The following is a 13,161-nucleotide window of genomic DNA, read 5'->3' as shown; positions in this document are numbered from 1 at the left end:
TGTGAGCCCTCATCCTAGGGGCTAGGGGTGAGGCTGTGAGATACCGTTAAGTTCGGATGAATGAGGACTGTGTTCAATTTCTTTTGCAGCTTCCAGGACTGATATCACTTCTCAACTCTGAGCCTCCTCCATCAAAGAAAAGGAAGTGCAGGGTTTTCCAAAGCAGTAAGAAAACACCTTTTAGGACAGCTAACCTGACTTTTGTATTCTGGAGTGAGTTCTGTGATGGAGAAGAAGATTTGCACCCAATGCTGTGCTTCCACAAAGCTGCTTAGATCAGTTTTGTTTCTCTGGGACAGTTTCCCTTTTGTCTTGGAAGCTCAATGCTCGTAGTGGCAAAAGTCACCACTTTTTAATCCTTGATTTCTCTTTCATAATCCCTTGGAGATCTCCTGACACTCCAGTAGGTGAAGAGAACTGGAATATGCTGGAGCTTCTGTTTCTGCTAGAGTAGACAATGCACAGTGTCTTCTTTGTTTGGAGTATGATGATTTGTTAATTTATATTTTATTTAAAACTTTTGATTTTACTTGAAAGTAAATTTGTCCATGATTAAAAGTGGGATTTATATGAACTTTGGGTGTAAGGATGTTTTCTTGCACGCTGTCACTTCTCTGTGGGCCAACTGGCACCACTTTCTCTTCCAGCAGGTGGGAGAATGCTGGAAAACTGGGTGCTGTTTTCACTGGAGAACTGGACACGTTGACACCATGTTTGTCATTAAGGTACAACTCATTCATCTCAGATCTAGGGAGTTTGAGTTGGTTTATTGTCTCCTTTTGATACGCTTGCTTTTGCCTAGGACTATAGGGAACTTAGGCTTGATCTGCTGAACTGCAGCTACATTCCTGCTCCTTCCATCCAGGGTCTGGGAGATGCAGTCACAGGATTAACTTTGAAACACCAATGGAATCTTGAGCTGAATGTTCAGAAATACCAAACAGCATCTTTCTTTTCCTAAAGGATCCTTTGTACCTGGCAAATCCAAGCACTTCCCAGCCTGTTCTGCAGCTTGCTATTTTTTGAACAGCATCTGAGTGAGGGCTTAGATAATCCACCTCCCACTTCTGATGTCTGGTACAAACCTGTTGCACTCCTAAGCTGATAAGAGCTATCAGCCAGCTCCCAGTGCCAATTGTCAGAGAGCCTCTGCTTCCTGCTTTAGAGATACCCAACACCAGAGCACAGAGCCTCTAATTGCAGGCTGAGATAAAGCAGCCCAGGACTGAGGTTAGTGGTGAGGTGGTGAGGAAGTATCAGTGTGTGCCTTGGCAAAGCCCAGGCAGATGCCAAGCATCTCTTAGCAGAAGAGATAATGTCTAAAATGCAGCAAGGAAAAAGACAATGAACAACTTCAGCATTGATTCTGTAATAGAACCAGCTCTTTTTTTATTGACTAATGGACAGTCTGGGCTAAAAAAAGCTATTGTGACATTCCTGTGGTGAGAAAGGGATCAGGAAAATGGGCATGAGTGTCCAGGAAGCTTCCCATGTACTGCTCTGCAGTGTACAGGCTTTAGTTTGTCCTTGCCTTTTCTGTGCCTCAGGCTCCTGGCACTGTTCTCCTCCTGCTTCTGGTGGTTTGGTTTAGGAAGAGCAGAATGAGGGTGACCAATTTCATCCTGCACTGATGAAGAGATCAAATCAGTGCATGAAGAACAGATTCAAACAAGTCGAAGGCCTGGAAATGTGAGCAAGCCTGGCTTCAGTCATGCAAAATAGGGCACCGAGCCCTGGTTTCCATCTGTGTTTTTCCTGCTCATTCAGCTATCAGGAGGTAACTGCTGGAGAAGGTGAGCAGAAAGTGCTTCAGAACCCTGGCTTCTTCAAAACCAAAGCCCCCTGCCTCTTCTCTGGTTGAGGACTTGCTTTCCTCACTTCCTTAAGGTCTTCAGATGCATCCCTGTGCATGAGAAGGGGCAATTTGTCATGGGGATACCAGGCTCTTAGCCCCACATTCACACCTTGGGCTGGATTGGGAGTTGTTTTCTTCCAATAAACTCCCTTCTTTTTGGGTTTCTATTTCTTTGGGCAGGTTTTCTCCTCCATTGTGTCTTGATGGTTGTGGTGCTAACAGAGACATGGGGGGAATGAGCTGAGTTAAACAGCCCTGTCAGCTGTTGAACCCATGACCACACACTCTTTAACCCTTGGAGGAGCACAGGGGTTGCATACACTGGGAAAGCAGGGCTGGGACCCTGTTTCCATCCAGCAAGCACGGAGTTAAGCCCCTTGGTCTCACTCAGGCCACATCAAGAAGCAGCTGAGTTCATTAAGTGTCCTAAAGATGCACAGGAGGGAACCATCATCCTCATTAGGAGCAAGAGCCCATAAAGGCCAGGAGAACAAAGGGCTGAGGAAGAAGAGATGGTGCTGTGCTCTTTGGATGTGTTATTGCTTACCCGAGGTGTTCCAGGTTCCAGGTAAAGGTTTTTCAGCCCTCTTGGAGAAGGGGTGGGATTCCGTTTTCCTTGTGGAGCAGTGGGGAAGGCACAGTAGAAGTGGGTTTGGGATGCTGTAGGTGGTTTTAATGGTGTAACTGGGGCGTGCTTGGGGTTAGGGTATAGAAGAGAGAAGAATTTTGTCCTGGGGAAGTGTGTTTTAGAAGAAAGGACACTAAAAATCAGCTTGGAGGCCCAGCCTGGCCATCAGGGCACTGTAGAACAGGTTTGTAGTGTGCAGGGAGTACCTCTGTGCACAGAGCACCCTGCAGATCCCTCTGCTCCCATAGTGTTGCTGCTGGTGTGCCTGTGAGGCCAATGGGATGGCCTGAGGGGTAGGACTGGGATGGAGGAGCCATCTGCTCCTTGTGGGCATCTCCTCTGCGGTGCTGCTCATTGATGGGGACTGAGACTTTGGTGTCCACCCCCTGTGCAGGGTCCTGCTTGGGCCGTGCAGCACATGGGCTGCGTGAGGCCCTTCCTTCGAGGGCTCTGTTGAGTTCATCACGGTGGTGTCTGCTCTGCATGAAGGGAGAAGACAAAAGGAAGCCTTCCCATCCCGCTCTGGACAAGCCTGCCCTAAGCAACGGAGGCAGCGTCATCCCTGCAAGAGCCTCAGCAATGCCTCTTTTCACTCAGCGCCTGCTCCTGGGCTCGGATTCCCAGCTCACAATGGTGATGTTTATCTGTTTGTGTCTCCTTCTGCATTAACATGCTTTAGCTTCTTTCTCCTATGCACGATTTCCTTTCTCCAGCTCCATTAGGAGCAGGGAAGGTCATGCAGGAAAGCACAGGGGGGAGGCAAGGGCACTGCTCTTTGCCCTATCCCAGTGACCTGGGATGGACAGGTGAATGTCACCGATGCTTTTGGCTTCATGGCCTCTTAAACACATCACTCTTCTTTTTGTCACTGTGCTTTTGCATGTGGGAAGCATCCAAAGCAAATAAGGCCAAATGTGGTCCCTAATGGAGGAGGTGGTTGGGAGACCAAAGTGTACAGGGTATGATGGAGAGGGTGGAAACAAAAGGGTTTCTGTCCCTGCAGCACTTACGGAATGGGACAGTCAATAGCAGTGGTTGATGGCACAACTGAGCGGGGGCACCTTGTTCTGCTTGTCCCATTGTTCCTGCCATTGTTGCTACTAAATAATGCATGAAGCTCATTGAGAGCCCAAATGAGCCTCGTGAGGACTGGCTGTGTCCCTGGGCACCAGCCTCTGTGTGTGCAGTATGCAGGGGACCCGGTCCTGACAGGGTCACCCTCCCTTTGTTCAGTGGGTGATAATCACTTTCTCACCTGCTTGTGCTTGAAGGCTTTGGGATTGGTGCTGGGAAGTTGCTTGGCCCTGGGTTAGTGGTGTCGTAGAGATGGCAAGTGAGATGTGCTGCTGGAGATGCCCCTTAGAGCCCCGATCTACACCAGGGAGCGCTCAGCATGCTTGTACGGCACAGCCTGTGGAGCTGCTGGCAAGGACTGTCCTTGCTGGGCCGTGTTCTGTGCCCTGCCACAGTGAATCCTTATCCTTAACACCTTTAAGGATGGGGAGGGATTTGCTGCTTTTGCTTGGAAGTAATGGAGCCCAGGATGCTGTTCTTGAGCATCCTCCCCCTTTTACAACTAAGTTACCTTTTTCTGGTCATTCCTCCCCTTTTCTCCCTTTCTCTTGGATGGAACTTGCTTAATCCCAGCACACTAAATCCCGACGGACTGTCCTGTGCCCAGTGCAGTTTGGGGCCGGAATTCCCTTCTCCAGCTCTTGACCCCTGCACGCAAAAGCTGCGCTTGCAGAGGCCCTGCTGTTCGGAGGGGGACTCTTGCCATCTAGTGGGAGGGGATGGTAAGCCTCCAGGCCCTCTGCTGTCGCTTGGGATAAGACGACACAAGGCAGCTCTCCCTGCACGTGTGGGATGTGCTCTCGCTGCTTTCCCAGTTGGAGAAGCTGCATTTCTCAAACGCTTTTCCTTGCTGGAATTCTCCTTCTTTTCACGCTTTTTAGGGGCAAAACTTTCCTCATGCCCTTTTATCCGAGTGTCCTGGATGGCTGAGCGGGAACGTGTCGGGACCGGAATGCGTGGGAAGGATGCTGGTGTGCGCTGCTTGGACGCTGCCGCCTGCATTGTGTCAAGGCACTGCTGGGGGGAAGCTGCCTTTCAACAGCTGGCTCCTTGGATGTGTGCTTGGATCCCAGTCACTGCCTTCACAGATAGGGAATGACAAGTGCTTGCAAAGGGCCCTGTGCTCGGGTCTTCCTTGGCTGAGGAAGACCGGAAACTTGCATTCCAGTTGGGAAATCTCAGTGCAAACCGGCCTCTCCTCACCCCTTGTGTGAAAGGTTAAAGAGAGAAACCCAAGGAAGATGAATGCGCTGTCCTTGGGAATGTGCTGCTCCGTGTCCAGGCTGCCGGCGCTGAGAAGGAGCAGCTGCTCTCGTGGACAAGGAGACGTCATCCCATAGGCACGGATCTGTTCCTCAGGGCTCCAGGTTTGCACCCGTTGTGGTGCATGGGCCTTCAGAGGCTGCTGTAGTCAATGGGCGTTGAGGATGCGCTGCATCAAACTGAACAGGGCCTATCCCAGATGCCCCATGAGGTTGATGTGTTTGCATGGGCTCTTTGGTGGGAGCCTGGACTCCAGCAGAGAGCTTGGGATGCTTTTGTAGAGCTGTGCCTTGGTGGGCTCATTGTGGGGGCTGCGGAGCATGGAGAACGAAGCTGCTGATGGGAAGTGAGCCTGAGGTGGTCGTTGTGTGCATTGCATTGAGCCTTGGACTGGAGCACATGAAGAGAAGGGGAGAGCTCAAAGGACCGAGGTTATTTCTTATGCAAAATGAGCCTCCTTTTTCCAGCTTTCCTGGCTGCACATGAGCTGTGTTGTGCATGAAGCCCTCCCTGAATAGAACCAACACCCCTTTACAGTCCTTTTAACAGCAGCTTGTAGCTACCAACCAGCAGGGGATGGGCAGCTCCAAACTCCTGGTCATGGAAATTCCAGTGGGATTAAACCTCTCCATTGGTTTAATGTCTTGAGGGAAGCATGGCCCTGCCCCAGAGCTGCTGGTGGGAGCTCAAAGCAGGGCTCCAGCTCTTCACTTCCACGTTGGTGTCAGAGCTGCCACGTGTCGGTAACGCCCCGCAGCGAGCTCTGGTCCTTCAGGTCTTTATTATCACCAAGCCCATCTCGGCACGGAGCTGAGTGTGTCTGCTCTCTGAATGGGCAAGGCCAAGTTGCCCTGTGGCTCCAGAGAGTCTAGGGTGTGAAAAGCCCCGTTTGGGGAGGCAATGAGCCTTCCCCTTGCAAAGGAGCGGAGGATTGGAGAGCAGAGATTACAGCACCTAATAGCGCGTACCTAATCTTCGGGAGCACGGACCATGACTGCGGCTCCTTGGGCCAAACCAGCCTTGACTTGTCCATGGGGCAAGGTGTGGCCTTCAGGCTGGTGCAGAGAGCATGCAGGCAAGGGCGGTGGGCCTGAAATGGTGACTTGGCACGGCCAAGGGGTAGATCCAGCCAGAGCTGGGACTTGCACATCGCTATCAGTTCAGTCTGGAGCCACTGCATGCAGGGAATGGGAGCCCAAAGAGCAGTGAGGGCGCAGCTGAAGAGGTTGGGAGGTGCTGGGATGGGATGGCCGGTTGCCTGTTTGCATGATCAGATGATGCCCATCCACTTGGAGCACTTTTTGCTGTGGATTCCACGCTTTTGAGAGGTTTTCCTGTTCTTTTTTTGCTGGGTGCTCCGCCTCTGGTTTTACCCAGCTGCAGTATGAAGGGGGCAGCAGATTCCCTGGATTACCTTGGGAAGCTTTGCTGGATTCCTGCTGGATGTCGCACTTTATGCAACCAGCGAGCTCCTCCATCAGCTGGAAGCCCTCATGGCATTTGCTGCTGTATCCTTACCCGACCCGGGCACTCGGCAGACATTCCTGGGGCAGGCTGTCATGTTGCTCCATGCCCTGCTCGGCAGACGCTCACACATTCCTTCCTCTGGCCAAGCTGCTTCCAGCTTCCTGCCAGTCCCAAAGAGCTCTGCTCTGTGGAGCTGCTGCTGGGACACGTTTCATCCCTCATGCCCCCAGCACTGACCGGTCCAGCCAGGCTTGAGCCTCCCCACAGGGCTCTGCCGGGAGCCATGGTGCCGTGTGTGGTGGTTCACTGCTTTCTGGTGTGTTTCTTCTCCTTTAACAGCACAGTTGATGCTGGGGATGCTCTGCGGGAGGCTTTGCCAGCACTGGGAATGTGGTTGCCATCACTCAGCCCATCTTGTGAGCTGGTAAAGGCCACTCTTGGTGGGTATCTCGGAAGCCTGCGATGTCAGTGAGTAACGAGGCCGTTCCTGTGCTGAGCTGTCAGTTCTGGACTAGAGCATTCCATGTGGCACCTGAAGCAGAGAGCAAGACACTTTGCTGGGCACCTTCCCATCTTCTCTGGTACCATTCAGCAAAGGGCTCTGACCTCAAGTTATCCCGAGCTGTGTTACCTCCTGCCTGGCTCCCTTCTGGTTGCGGCTTCCTTTCCTGCTGATGCCCAGCTCCATTGCACGCAATATCCCTTTCCAGTAAGAGGTGGCATCGGAGAGCGGGGAAGCTCCGCACAGCAGTGCCAGGGCAGCTGGGATTGCTGCTTTTCCTGTGGCTGGGGTTGAGGAAACGGAGCCGTGCTCTGGACAGGAAGCAGACATCGCTTGGTGGGGGAATAGTGCTTGGGAAGTGCTGAAAAGCCTGGGGCCGGCCGTGTCCGAGCAGGGTTTGTCATTGTAGGACTGGGAGTGGAGGCAGGGATGTGGGTGAAGCACTTGAGCTTTTCCAGGTGATGAATAGAACTGATTGGAGGCTCGATGTGGAATCAGGCAGGTCTAAGCTCGTGCTAGGGAAGGGCTTGCTGGGAAGTCCTTTACAAATATGCATATACTGAGATTAATGGGCTATTCCTTTGAAAGCTGGCCTTTGGGAATCCCTGCTGTGTTTCCTGCACCTCTTGACTCTCTGCTGACTGAACATAGATTTTGCTACCCAAAGCCAGTGAGAAAATCCGTTTCCATTCCTTGGGGCATGCTGATGCTTCAGTGCTGTCCACAACCGGGCCAGAAAACCCAATTCCAAGGTGATTCCTGTGTAATAGAGGCCGGAAAGCCACTGTGCTCTTGTTATTTGCATGGGTACAGAAGGGACAGCTGCTGTGACACACTAAAACCCAGTGAAGAGGCCAGTTTTCAACCAAAGGGGGTTTGTGCCTTTAAAAGGTTGCAGAAGTTGTGTCTGAATTGCATACAGTTGATTTAGCTGCTGCTTGTTGATAGCAGAACTGTTTGAACCAGCTCCGAGCGGTGTTTCTCGGTCCCTGCTCACACCACAGATGCTCTGAACCTTCCGACAAAGCAGAGCTCAGGCTGTTTGAGCTCTTACATGAAGAGCAGTTTTCTCTATCTGCTTCGTCTTTGGGACATGGAAGAGCATGGAGTAACTTGCTGCAGGTCTACATGGCTTGGTTTGAGCTTAAGGCTGTTTGAAGAGCTCTAAAAGCCCTTTCTGGCTGCTGAAGGGTTAAGGTGGGCAATAGCTTCAATGGAGTATCGAAGAATTCGAGGTATTCAAGGGGAGATGGAAGCTGCAGACTGGGCGCTGCGGGAAGGGGTGCGGGTGTGAGGATGCTCTGCCCTAGGACCCCGCGCTCCTGTGTCTTTGTAGAGAGCTCTGGGAGGCTCTGACCTGGATTGGGGTGCTCCGGGTCTGTGCTCGCTGTGATTGAGCCCTGCATGGACGCGTTTGTCCCGAGGAAACATTCCCGCTCCTTCCCTGCCCCGGTCCCCCCCCCATTTCTGCCCTGCCTGCAGCCCTTCTGCTCGGGTTACAAGGCAAGCCCATGATATCACCGCTCACTGAGGCTGGAGGGGCCGGCTCTTGGGAGGGGTTTGCTTCCCTGGCTCCAGTGAAATTGGCCAGGAAGCAGCCGCTTCCCGCACCACATCGCTCCGGCTGCGGGAGGCTCCCAGCGCCGCGGGCACCGCTCGGCTCGGCCCGGCAGGAAGAGCTCCATGCGGCAGGACCGGGCATCGCTCACCCCCGGCGCAGCCCAGCACTAACGCCAAGGTAACGGCAAGCCGGAGCTGCGGCGCTGGAGGTGAAGGGGGTGATGAGTGCTTGGAGCGTTTCTGCCCCTCTCTTGCTCCGGGGGCTGGGAGTTGGAGCTCGCTGCTTCCCTTCTCTCTCGGAGCTGTTTCCCTTCCCTCCGGTCGGTTGGTTCTGAAGTGGGATGTTCGGATGGGACAGGGCTGCTCCTTCCAGTCCTGGCCCCCAAGACTTGCTTTGGCAGAGGCGGGACAGCCCAGATGCTCAGTGCTGATGGCAAAGGTGTTGTGAGCCAGGTAAAGGTCTTCCCCCCGCTTTGCTCTCGAGATGTGCTGCAAGCAAGCCCAGGCAGTGCATGTGCTGTGATACTGCTAAAATCGGCTTGATTCGGAGCAGAAAGCTGCAGCCCTGGGTACACGATGCCGGGTACACGATACCAGGTACGCTTCAGGAGCAGCCGAAGCTCTCCTCTCTGCAGAGCTGCTCTTTCAGGGGAAAGGCTCCAGGGCAGCAGATGTTTCCCATTGGCAAAGCAGTTTTGTCCCTGGTTAAGGAACTTTCCTGCTCTCAATTGCTTGGGATTTGCAGCCCTCATCCTGTCAGCACCGTTCCTTAGGGCTGGTTCATCACAGGGGTGCTCAGGATGGCTCCAGGATACTCAGAACCGGGGGAGGTTTCTCTCTGCGCTGACCCTTCCCCAGGCTGCTTTTATTGCCTTTTATGAGCAATGAACGCGTCCAGGGGCTAAATCTGAAAGCAAATGTGCATTGCTTCACTTGAAGAAATAGATCTGGGAAGAGGCCTGGATTTGGAAGCCGTAGGAAGCATTCAGCTGAGCCCTTGCATGAAACGTGCTGGCCATGGACCAGGCTGTTTTGGCCTGCAGAAATCACTGCATCCTTTGGAGAGCAGCACACTGCTAAACACGGATCTCATAGGTGTTATCAGTGGTGTAAAGGGCTTTGGTTGGGCAATTGCCACAAACACTGGCTCTTTGTTGTTAGACCTGTAGCTGTCTTTGAAAGAAAACACAAACCAGGAGCCTTTTCCTTCCTAACTGATGTGTTTGTCCAACAGGGCTCCTCTAGCTTCAGCAGCGAGTGATGGCAAGCAGCATCCATCCCTGGGCTATAGGTGTGTGCTTGCTGCCTGGTCAAAGTGCTCTGTTGTACTTCATCCTTACCACTTGGCAAGCACTGCAGACTGTTTTCTCTTCCAGACAGCACATAGTTCATTGAGTTTTGGGAGGAAATAAAAGAACCGGGTGGCTATGTAGGTACGTTTTAGTGTGAAATAGAGGCCAGAAAGTTCTTTAGTTATCAAGTGATGTTTCTCTCTCGAGTGAGATCTTGTGGCTGGTAAAGCCATGGCAGGGCTCTAGCTTTGCCTTGTGTGAGCTTTCCTTCTGTGGGACGGCACAGTGGGACTTGGCTCTCTTTCCCTGCAGCATCCCCGCAGACCAGAAGCAGCAAATTGCATTTGGAAGCCCCCCTGATGCTTCCCACCAGTTGAATTTGGTACTGGTTGCCCTTGGTCAGCCTGCAGTGATGTGGAATACCTTCCTTAAGGTAGCTCTCAGGTAGCAGGTTTTGCTTCCTGAGCAATGGCAGCTCCCTAAGCGACTGTGGGGCTTGGGCTTTGATGGGGCACATGGTTCTCTCCTGAGCTCCTTATCCACTGAGGTAAACCCTGTTCCTCTACCTCATAGGTCTCTGCTGTAGATTTGGGGTTATTGCCATTGCTTGGTGTATCTGGGCCTGCCAGTGACATGTATGGCTTCATGTTTTAAGAGGAGGATCTGAACAAGAGGGCTCTTACACCAGGGTTGTCATCAGTGGGGTTTTAACCTACGACAGCATCACCTCTAGTGCCTGTGCAGGGGAGCTGAGCCTCTTGGGACAGTGGGGAATGTACCCAAGTGAGTGGTAGCATCTCTGTTCACTGTAATAGCTCTGGAGAGGGGCCCATGTGATTGCCATTGATTTGCCTGGAGAATGCTCCTACAGCAGTGGGAATCCCGCTCCTGTCCCACGGCTGTGCCCGAGGAATGCTCTTTGGGCAATGGGGCTTGGAGCTGGAAATGCAGCGGGAGGATTCCTGCTTGGTGCTCCCGGCTGAGAGGCAGGCATGCAGCAAGGTCCGAGTGCCAGTTGCCTCTTCCTCCCAATGGATGCCAAGCCACACGGAGCACTGCTGGCTCTCCAGGCACAAAGGACTCAAATCAACCCCTCCAGTCTTCCCTTGGTTGTCTGGATAAGGATGGAAGCAGGAAAGCCGGTTCCTGGGTTGATGTGAGCTCATCTCTTGTTTGGATCATTGGGTGGCCTTCAGAAAGGAATTCCTGTTGGTAGGAACAGGTTTGGCTTTGGGGAGATCAGAATTCCATTGGCTGCACCAGGGAAGCCTCTGAAGAAGATCAATATTATCTTGCAATGAAACTGTTGTTTCCTTATAAGCCTGCATCTGTTCCCTTCCAGACTGAGCCTGAAAAGGGCTGACTCAGCAGCCAGCAGGAGCGTGCCTTAAAGCCTTCAATTACACAGTAGTGCAGTGATGGAGAATCACCCTATGGCCTCAAGCAGAGGATGGGGAGCCAGGAGACCTGGAGCATTTTCCTGTTTTTTCCACTGACTTTATTCAATGGGATTTTTCATGTTCTCTCTTGGAGGCTTTTGAATGGGGAGACCAAAATATATACTTTTAGGATGACATCACTATTAAATCTGGAGGCCGTTAAGGAAAGGGAGTGAGGGGAGGAATGAGCCCTGCAATAAAGGGAATAGTCAGCCCAAACCCAACGTCCTGTGCTGCTTTATCAACCCTCTAGACCAGCTCTTGTGTGCTGGATGCTGTTGTAATGGCTCCCAAGAGCCAGAGGTGGAAGAAGGTGTTTCATAGCCCATATATCTCATCCCAGGGACTAGTGGGGAGTCTGCTCTGTTGAGACTTTCCAGTGTTTTCCCTGTTGTTCTTTGGGGCTTGTTGTTCTGACATGATTCTGCTGCCGTTTGGCTTGCCTCAGTGGGAAGTGGACGGAGGGATGGATTTATGGATGGATGGACAAGAGGGATGGATGGATGGACGGAGAGATGGATGGATGCCACTGCCTCTCCAGTGTCGCATCTCCCTGGTCCCTCCTGACCAGCCTTGAACAGAGGCAGAAAGCCAAGAGCCCTTCTCAGTGCCACGGTGTTAGGTGGCTCCTCTGATCACGCTGGGCTCCTGAGGCTTCCCCGCTATACCTGGGCTGCTCTTTCTTGTGCCAATAACATCCCCGTGCCCTTTATTCCCCTGGATTCTGCTTTTCCTGACCTCGTGACTGAGTCTGAGCAGTTTCCCTTGAACACCTCCGGGTCCGGGGGGTTCTGTTTCGGGGGCGATGCGAGCACTGGGGAAGCTTTGTGTCCCGCTGTGTGAATGCGTGGCTGTTTGAAGCGGATGGAGACGGGACCTGGAGGAGAGGTGGGCCCTGGGTGCCGGTGCTCGCTGTGCTGCTGTCTCCTGGAGCACTGCTCAGAGCCTGCAGGGAATCCCTTTAGGATTCGCTTCCACAGCTGGAATAGGACTGGAGGGGAGATTCTGGAATGGTTTTCCCGTCCCTTCCCCTGACAAAGATGAGCTACGATGCTCCATGACCTGAGCACGCAATGTGTGTCCGAGTCCTTTCCCTTGGGAAAGGTTTGGGATCGTGCTCAGGCAGGCTCGTTCAAATCCCTTTTTGCTGGCCCTGGACAGGGGGCTCTGGGGCAGCCTTATCCTCGGGCCAGGTTTTCTGCTCTAAGCTTTTGGGGAACAGAAGCAAATGTGGGGCAGTTCGGGGGTGTTCGACCCCTTTGGCTTTGCCAAGAGCGACGACGACACCTCCTGTATTGACCAGAATCCCAATGGGCATCTCCCAGGCTGAGCTCGGTATCAGGTGTAATAACCTGGCAGGCTGTTGCATGTTTTAGGGATAGCAGAGAGCTGGAGTACGGGAGCGTTTCGGTTTCTAGGCATCTGGGTTTGGAGCCAAGCCTTTCCCCTTCTCCCTCCCCTCTGGTGGCTGCCAGGAAATAAGAGAGTTTTAAAGGGCTGGGAGCTGTTTCCCACCGCACTCTGGCATTGCTTCATTTGGAAACTATGGGATCCTCAACCCCCCGTGTGCTGCTTGTCCGCTCCATGCACTGGGTGAGGCTGGGGACGATGGGAGCAGGCAGATGGGGACCAGGATTTAACTCTGCATGGAATCCCTCAAATGAGTCAGTAAATTGCTGGTTCCTGCTCCGAATGCCAAGCTTATGGAAGGATGGAGCACTTGTCTGACAAGCAAGGCCCTGTCCAGGCTCAGCAACCCAAAGCTGGAGACCATTAGTCACTACTCCATTGACAGACAAGGTGAGCGAAGTGTCTGTGTACGGTAACATGTCGATTCCCTGTAGATGGAACCAGCCATGCAGCAAGAGAAATACATCCTTCATTGCATTGGGAAAACAGACGTCAATAGGAATAGCAGATTGTAACACATCTCATTGCCTTCTGCTTTTCCACTGTTCAAGGGGTGGTTCTGGCTTCCTTCTTGAAGGAAGGATGGGACAAAAAGGGTTCAGTTGTGTCCTGATAGGATTTGACCTGAGGTTTGCTGGAGCCACTGAACTGCTGGGTCTGCAGAGAAATAG

Source organism: Pezoporus wallicus, unplaced genomic scaffold, assembly GCF_028554395.1.
Source record: "Pezoporus wallicus isolate ANWC-B61680 ecotype Strahan unplaced genomic scaffold, APGP_CSIRO_Pwel_v1 contig_8717, whole genome shotgun sequence".
Lineage (NCBI taxonomy): Eukaryota > Metazoa > Chordata > Aves > Psittaciformes > Psittacidae > Pezoporus > Pezoporus wallicus.
Note: the sequence above shows the minus strand (reverse complement) of the source record.